Source organism: Branchiostoma belcheri, unplaced genomic scaffold (genome assembly GCF_001625305.1).
Source record: "Branchiostoma belcheri isolate BF01 breed outbred unplaced genomic scaffold, Haploidv18h27 scaffold152, whole genome shotgun sequence".
Lineage (NCBI taxonomy): Eukaryota > Metazoa > Chordata > Leptocardii > Amphioxiformes > Branchiostomatidae > Branchiostoma > Branchiostoma belcheri.
This window is the reverse complement of record NW_017802958.1, coordinates 108671-116348: the sequence shown is the minus strand read 5'-3', so window position 1 is coordinate 116348 and position 7678 is coordinate 108671. Positions and strand designations below refer to the sequence as shown.

At 40.3% G+C, this 7678-nt stretch overlaps 1 long non-coding RNA gene across 1 annotated transcript; it reads left to right on the top strand.

Annotated features, from left to right (window-relative positions):
- The first annotated feature begins 5324 nt into the window (after positions 1 to 5324).
- Positions 5325 to 7454, top strand: LOC109465534. The gene is made up of 2 exons (XR_002139968.1): positions 5325 to 5528; positions 6801 to 7454. It is a non-coding gene; the product is annotated as an uncharacterized LOC109465534 (long non-coding RNA).
- The last annotated feature ends 224 nt before the right edge of the window (positions 7455 to 7678 follow it).

Below are 7678 nucleotides of genomic sequence, written 5' to 3'. Positions count from 1 at the left end.
AGGTTGAGTCCGAGGGTCAGGCTGAAGATGAAGGCACAGCCCCTGTACCAGTACCAGAATGTAGTAGGACAATATGCTCAGGACATATCACTTTGCCTACTGATACAGCAGATCCCAGTATCAACGAGGATGCAAAGTTCTTGAATGAACTTGGTAAAATGCTGAATAATAATGTCCATCTCGCTGTGTTCAGTGTCTGTAAGAAGATGACATAGAGCTGAGTCATCCTACCTGTGGGAGAGTTAAAGAGGACGTGTTACTGATAATAATTTCTTTCACTTGCAGATATGGAAAGAATGATACGAAAAGGGGTCAAATCCAGTTGCGGTGCAATTCACACAACTGTGCGTGTTTCAAAAACTACATCGCCTGCAATTTATTGCTATTGCAAACCATGTAGTAATTAATTTCCATGATGTCGTAGAAAGCATACACATCAATCCACAAAATCATAAAGAGACAAGTTTGCAGGTGATACAACGAAGCCCTGACAAGGTAAAACAGGGAACACTTGAACGTTGTCTGGTTTTGGATATTGTACAACAAAACAGAAACAACTTTGTGACGAAGGAAATTCTTTCGATATACAATGGCATAATTGAGAAGCTCAAGATTGGTAACGTAGCAAACGTTTTAAGGATGAGTAAGATTTCTTTGTCACATATGGCCTATTTCCTCAGAAGAAGGACTATCATATGAAGATATATCATGACATTATGGCATCTATATTATTAAATAGGGCAGAGTGGAGGCAGAAGTACCTCTGCTGTATCAGATTCACGGTCTACAGGCCTCATGGGTCAGGAGATTTTGTAATGGCCCTATGTCCCCTGGAAACTGATACCTAACTTTTACCTCAAAGAATAAGGGAAAGATAATCTGATTTTTAATGCAGGCCTTCTATAGATAAAACATATTTTTCATGGCGGTCAATTCATATTATCTCTAATGGAGATATTAGATGACCCAAAAAAACTTATTGGCTGAACAAAATAACCTTCTAAATGCAATACCAAAAGAAAACAAAGTTAGCTCAGTATTTAAACCAACTAGCCATAGCTGAATTTTAAACTCAATCAACACAAATTGGACTACTTCATGGTAAATTTGTACCCGTAGAGAAGGCTACATCTAAAACCATTTATTGTGACTTAAATAAACAAATGTTTAGAGAAGGAAAAAGCATTGATAACTGGGGGGGGGGGGATTGTTGAATGTCTCCATCCTATTTTTCGACCTTTATTCAACCTTAAATATTTACACTATCGGCAATAGCCGCTTTTCAAGTGTTCAAGGGGGAGGTCAGGGGCCCCATAAGCGCAAGTAAACTTATAATATTATATATAATATATAATAATATTCAAAATTAAGTACATTTCTTCAAATTTACAGCATCGTTCTAACTATCCGTGTTTCTATTCCTGGCTAATTACATCGTGGCTTATTGCAACATGTTCTTGAATGCCGTGATTATGTGAATTAGATCCTGGTTTACATAATTATCATTTTACTATATGAACCGTCATTTAATCTACCCACAAACCAAAAATCACCGGTTCTTAAAGTTATCCTACTTCAAACATTTTCAATCAAATGCCACTGCAGTTCCTAAACAAGCTTCTACAGGGCCCAAACTTACGTCACTTCTTTCTGGGCACAAGAGCTACCTACCATCTAAAATCATGACTCTAGGAGCTACTTACTATCCAAAAATCACGACCCTTACATGTCCAGATCACGACATATCACAACCGGAAGTTCTGCTGCAGTACCATAGGAGCCGCCAGTTGGTCCCAAATCTGATCATTCCGAGCTCTTATTAAGACCTACCCACCTATTAAATACCAAGTTCCATCTAAGCTTTCTGGAGTTATGCTGTTAAAGTCAATATATGTAACATATTCCATGAGCTGTGTTCTTTTTATTCAATTATAATTTCAAAGTCCATTTATCAACTGTTATTATGTATACTGTAATATAGCCTGTGTTGGATAAAATAGAGAAGAGACTTTATTAAGGAAGTTAGACCGTTGGAGCAGGGGGGCGGGGCGATTTAAAATAAACGGCATTACAATTGACACAGAACGTTGCCTTTGTATTCTTTTCCAGTCGCTATTTCCTCCTCTTCTAACTTCTTCCCTCCTTTACCTTTAATCTATCATTTTGATAAAGACTATTTAAAAAACCTATGCAGACCAAGTCTATTGCCTTTTAGTGCTATTGCTTTTTTGGTTCATAGTCCTTTGTAACCGGGATACACATAATCCACGACCAGCTTTGAATTCAGTTGTTTGATTCCTACACCCCTTAGTTTGTTCTCACGTGAAAACTACATGGTTCGTTTTCATATTTAAGGTCTGTTTTCCTATATTACACGGCCTATGGTTGGTTAAAGTTACTGTTTATAACCATACCACCGGTATACATTACTGACGCTGGTCTTTTGCGATTCACTCACATCCAAGGTTTCCTCTCTTCCAGCCGCCACATTGCAGCAATTGTGAAAGTTGCGTGTTACCCAAGTAATGTTAATCAACAGTCTGTTAATTCCATCAGGGACCTTTTAACTGGATTCTGTTAGATTTGCAACGGTTAAATTACCATGTATAATTTTGTTCTTATTTAAAAATCTGGGACAATAGCGGGAGGTAGACATGTACCGTTGATTTGGAATGCGTTCTGTTCAGCTAAGATATGAACATTTAATTGTTTTACAGGCATAACAGACAGCATTGAAAGTCATCATGGTCGTGACGGCTGTTATAGCGATTCTGATTCTCGTCGCTGTGTTTTTTTGTATCTGTTTCCTGATGGGCATTGCATACCAGCTGAATGCAATCATTCACATACTGTCATCAGGATTCGATAGAGTTACAGAAGAACAACGTCGAGTTTCTAAGGGGACATTATATAACAACAACTTTACAACAACAAGCCGCTGGACCCGAAGAACTTGTGTCTCGTGTACCAACGCGGGAATCTGGAAGAACACGAGCACCAAGTAGAACACGTCATCCTGGAAGACCAGAAATGATAGAATTAGCACAATTATAGACCAATGCCATCAAACTCACTCCCATAGTAATTGTTTATTCTACAACACTGTAACATCTTATTATTTTTTACCACTTAGAAGCCAGTAGGGTTCCAACTTAAAGCAACAATTAATCTATAGCAATTTTAAATTGACTGAGTATATCATTAATATCGTCGTTAAAGGAAGCAAAACACTTCTAAAGAGACAAGGACTCGGCATAAGGACCTCATATTCATTCAAATTGGCTTGGTGCGACCTGTTACCGAGTACGCGTGTGAGATTTGGCTTCTTGGACTGACCACAGCGTCTGGAAGAAACCACTGAAGATCATAATGAGACTGGAGTTTGGGCTGTGTTTTTCGCCAACATGACAGTACGAGTTATGCGACAGAAGATCTATTTTTCCGAGCCAATAGCACCCATATTGGAATTGTCGAGATTGCACGATGCACTTTCCAGACACTAATTTAGTTTGATATCGCGGAATGCTATCATTGTGCAAGGTCGTGGTTCATCATCCCTACACTAGATCTCGCATCTTCTCCGTGCTTACCATTATGTATACACTGCTCCTTCACTTTCCAACGTGCAAATTGCCTGCCAAGTTGGAGTCGACACACAACACCCTGTGACAGCATACTATGCCACAGATCGCCTGGTGAGATGTTCTACAGATAGACTGAACAAACCAACAACCTTCAGTGACAACTGACTGAACAGAACTTTCATGCAACTAAATGTCAATCAGTCATAGTGTGCCGTTCATATTTATGTAGAAAAGGCTAAGGGACAAGAGCAAACATGATAAATTGATTTGTGGAATTAACATCCAACAGACCCATCTATCTAAGCTGAACAAGCCCCACTGAGCCAGAGGCACAGTCCCCGAGGTCTGGGTTTCCAAGAGGCTTGACAGCTTTTAAAGATAACCTGACTAACACACCCTGAGTAAGTTGGATGTTCTACCATTCCCAGTCAGTGTTTGCTACTTTGTCACCCAAATAACCATCAACATCTGTCAAGTTTCACAGAACAAATAATTTTGTTCCTATCAATGACTAATAGTGTTTCCTCAGCGTTTCTGCTACGGATGCTGAGATGTTATATCTTGATGTAGACTTCAGGGATCACCAGACCCATGTGCCAGGTGGACACGCCCATGGCCATCTTGTCACAAGCCTCCCTGGGTGACCTGAACAAAAGAAACATCTTCATTTAGTTTTACACAATGTGGTACCTATTACATATGCATAGTTGCCAAATGTCCACATACCAATGCATCCTGTCACATTTAAAAAAATCTTAAAACTCTCGTATCTTATAGTCCCTCGTGGTCCAAGCTATGGCATTTAAGAGTTAATAGGCATTCTAAGATACCAAAGATAAATGTCCGTTACAGCTTTGTTTTCAATCTCATAATAAAAATAAACGACATTATAAGCACGGAACTGATAAAACTTAACACTATTTTATGTATGCAGTTATCTGTGTACCTAACTCAGCGGCAAAGCTGGAAGTTTCGGATTATAATTTGTGCTCACTGTATGAATTATTCAATAAGTATTTTTTGTAAACAAAGAACCCAGCCAAATACAACAGAAACTGGCGTAAAAGGTAAAATATCCCGGACACTACTACATCACAGTCACATTGTCCAGTAAAGAAATCAACATAGACTACTTTGAAGGCATTAATTAGCGAGAATTTCGGTCAAAACCACCGTTTTCCCGGCCCATGTATTCACCACGCCACGAGTTATTTTCTAATTTTCTGCCTAAAAGCCATGAGCTGAACGGCGTGAGTGACCCTTGCGAAAAGGACGGTCCCTCACCAGTAACAGCTACAAACTCAAATACACTCAGAAACAGCTATTCTGTGCGACAACTAAATGTTTTCGAAGAAACATTCTGAGACGAACAAACACAGAACCTTACCTCGCAAAGGCCGCCCTGCACTGACGCTACAAAGCTGCAGACGATCGCAGAATACCAATTATATCCATCCGCTTCGGCATCTGGAAGGTCACATAAAGTGCAAAAATAGACTCTACTCTGTCAAAACAGAATTTTTATACCAATATGTGTAGCTTACATGTCAAGTTAACAACATATGTGGCACAGTTATTATTACAAAGCGTCCTATTTGTCTCGCACTACTTTATGGCGGCGAAAAGATACGTTCTGTCTGGAGGGTGATATTCGGTGGAGCATAGTACAATCCTTGAAGTTGAACAGGATGTACTCAAGTGCCGCCAGAAAGTAGTGCGGACAAGAACGGAGCATCTCGTAACAACTGCTCTCTTTTCAAGTGTTTGCCTCAATTTGTTATTGTTTTACATTTGTTGAGTAATTAGTCTGTTAATATTTGTTTCGTATATAATTTCTTTGTTGGTAAACATGACATTACCAGTTCCGCGGCGGATGGATATGGGCAGAATTTCCCGTCGCATATCCACCCAACTTTAGTTAGAGAGGAAGGGCGGTAGCGAGAGGTTGGTCATTCTTAGATCCCTTTGTCTTTACAAATTGTCGCTTTTGTATAGGTAAACATTGCGTAGAATGGATCTTTGGCATGCTCTGGTTACTCGTATGTAAATATCGACAAGTTCCTATGGATGAAAATCGGATGAAATTAGTTGAGCCACGTATTCTGTAAACTATGTCTCTCGCCTCCATGTCAGTTAGTCCAAACCTTTTGCCCCTAGTCCAAACCCTTTGTCCACAATCTTCAGTTTACATTTGTTTTAACCGCCTTGTAGTATTCTGGTAATGATACGATCGTTTTTACTACATTTCACGACAGAACTTGCAAAGATCCATGTGTAAGGCTGGGCGCGGCTGACATCTGTGATAGATTATCTTGTTTACCTGGTGGAGAGAACTGTGTACTTTCAAGAAAATTTCAAACCTCCTTGGTAATTGTATGTATGTATATGCTGTGTAATCATTTGGAACAAGCTTTACGAAAATATTGACAAGATTTATACATTTTAAAATTTTATTTTTAAGTTAGAGAATGGTAGAGCTAGTTTTCCACTAAAGCTTTAGATATATGACTGTAACAGTGAGTATATTGGCGTCACTAACTATCCGCCCAAGAGATCCTGGATCTTTTGGGTGAATCGGTTTGTGCGCTGGTTGTGAGCTGACACGCAGTCGCACGGCGCGGGTTCGAACCGATCAGACAGGGCAAAATGTAGATTTATCAGCTCACACGTCACCTTATCCCCTAAGCTCTCTGCAAACTCTAAAGCGGGGCCCTCCAGATGTAGCATAATATTATTATTAGTCGAGTAATCTCCATTAGTCGAGTAATCCTCCACAGGCCACTGTTGTAGTTTGGCCAAGGCAATGAAATCAGTCTTCTTTCCGGAGAATTTCACTAGTTTGATCTCCGCACGTGCACGTGTCGCCATGTTTGATTTTCCTTTGTCCACCGCCCGTCCAAGTTCCGCCCCACTAACGACACCAATGTAACACAGAAAGGAGTAAGTCGAAGGTTGACTCTGACCCCCGGGAATCGAACCCGCGCCGCCAGCTCACAACCAGCGCACAAACCGATTCACCCAAAAGATCCAGGATCCCTTGGGCGGATAGTTAGTGATGCCTACATACTCGCTGTTACATGACCGCTGGCATTAATCTTTTCAAGAGCCATCCTGACCAACTATAATGCCTTGTTTTCTGTTCGTTACCAACTTCCAAGAAACGTTTCAGTATAATGATACTAATTTCTGTTCCTTATCTTTATATTTTTTCTACAGCGACACCTGATGTGAGCACCAAACAACATTGATTAGCTGTGAGGACCATCCCATATAGCATACCAGCAGCCATACACAGAAACGATCCATACAAAATGAACGTCAAGCATTAATTCATATCAGCTTGCAACATCTGAGTTGTATGTAACGACAGTAAAATATGTATTACTAATGGGCTAACGTGTCAGACTAGGGATGGCTCCTGGAATTCTAACTCAACATCTTAAATTTTATTTGTGGCTGAATATCCAGCTAACTCATTGGTTGTTAGGGTTAGGTCTATTCTTACAGCTGTCCAGCCTCTTGGAAACCCAGACTTCGGGGACTGTGCCTTGGCTCAGTGGGGGCTGGTTCAGCTTAGAATTAGATGAGCCTGTTGGATGTCACAGCCATTAATGATTGCTGTTTTTTGCTGTAAGTCGCCAAAGTTAAACTTACACTATATGATTCGCCAACTGTGTTTTATTCTTAGGGTTGTGGTCTCCTTGGTTGAGTCCAGGTACTGCAAGAATCACTACACACGAACCATTACCCTACTATTGTCTGCCCAGGTTTCCTGAGTACAGATGACATCGCTATTTCGAAAATAATTACAAAACTCTACATCACTAAACTTTGTACTAACGCTACCCTGGATGTTCCAAGTTGAAAAAACTAGTGCAGATTTCCCCCATCAATTCGAAATCAGATTTTGAAGGCTTTTAATTCTACATCTATGTCCGGGTCACTGGACAGGGACAGCCCCACCCTATTCAGGGTGGCAGAGGTGTTGAAGGTTACCTCACACCTCCCGTTACCCTTGTTCTGAATCCCTTCAACCTCTGTCTTAAGATTCACACCGTGCTTCGTCAGAAGATGAATCACATCCTCAAACTGAG